Raw genomic sequence first — 903 nt, forward strand, 5'->3', positions numbered from 1 at the left:
TTTTTTTTTTGGTGTATGTTTGTTTTAGGCAGCATTAAAAGTGGTTCAAGCCCGTCATGAAAGATCTGAGAAAACCTCATCTGAACAGGATGGAAGTGAAAGGACTCCATCCAGCACAGAGTCAAACAAACCAGAAGAGTAAAAGCATCTCTCATCTATAAAATGTTAAACTGCAGTTGTCTGTTAATAAAATTAATTCACATTTTATTTATTTGGTTCTGGTCATTTATAAATTGAATAAAACTCTTTTTCTAAAGTAAAATCTTAAATTGTGAATTTTTTAATTTAACATGCATTTTAACTGAATACAATATTTTAAATATAAATTAATTACTTATTTGGTGTTGGTGTTTCCACACAGAAATGAGGAACAGGTGGATCCACTGGTGCTAAATATCAGGTGAGGGCCTTGAAAGTGATTTCAACAGCGACATACACTTACACTATACCTGACTAACACCTGACACTAATCATCAGTGATTAATAATTCTCAAGTGAAGCTGACCTCAATTACATTACCTTATTGTTTTTTATCTCTCAAATTACTTGATTTAGTTGTCTTAATGCTAATTGCTTTCATTGAAAACAAATTCATGAAATTGAAATAATTCTGTCTCTCTCACAGACCCAAAAGGAAACTTTTTTCCAAGCAAATTCATGACGTATGGAAACCTGAAACTGCCAAGAAAGAGCGAGCCACACGCAAGAGAACCTCTATTTACAGTACGTTCTCATTTACTGTATATTCTTTTACTGAATCATTGTTAAAAGGATAGTCAACTAAAAATGTGCTGTACCATAAACTTCTTTAAAATTCAGTTTTTGGGTTCCACAGAAATAACATCATACACGTTTAGAACAACTCTTTAAAGGGGTCATATGATGCGATTTCAAGTTTTCCTT

At 32.3% G+C, this 903-nt stretch overlaps 1 long non-coding RNA gene across 1 annotated transcript; it reads left to right on the forward strand.

The window, feature by feature from the left end:
• Positions 1–6: 6 nt before the first annotated feature.
• LOC107579258 (uncharacterized) lies at positions 7–717 on the forward strand. The gene is made up of 3 exons (XR_001608453.1): positions 7–138; positions 362–400; positions 626–717. It is a non-coding gene; the product is annotated as an uncharacterized lncRNA (long non-coding RNA).
• Positions 718–903: the final 186 nt, after the last annotated feature.

Source organism: Sinocyclocheilus grahami, unplaced genomic scaffold (assembly GCF_001515645.1).
Source record: "Sinocyclocheilus grahami isolate Dianchi unplaced genomic scaffold, SAMN03320097.WGS_v1.1 scaffold15966.1, whole genome shotgun sequence".
Lineage (NCBI taxonomy): Eukaryota > Metazoa > Chordata > Actinopteri > Cypriniformes > Cyprinidae > Sinocyclocheilus > Sinocyclocheilus grahami.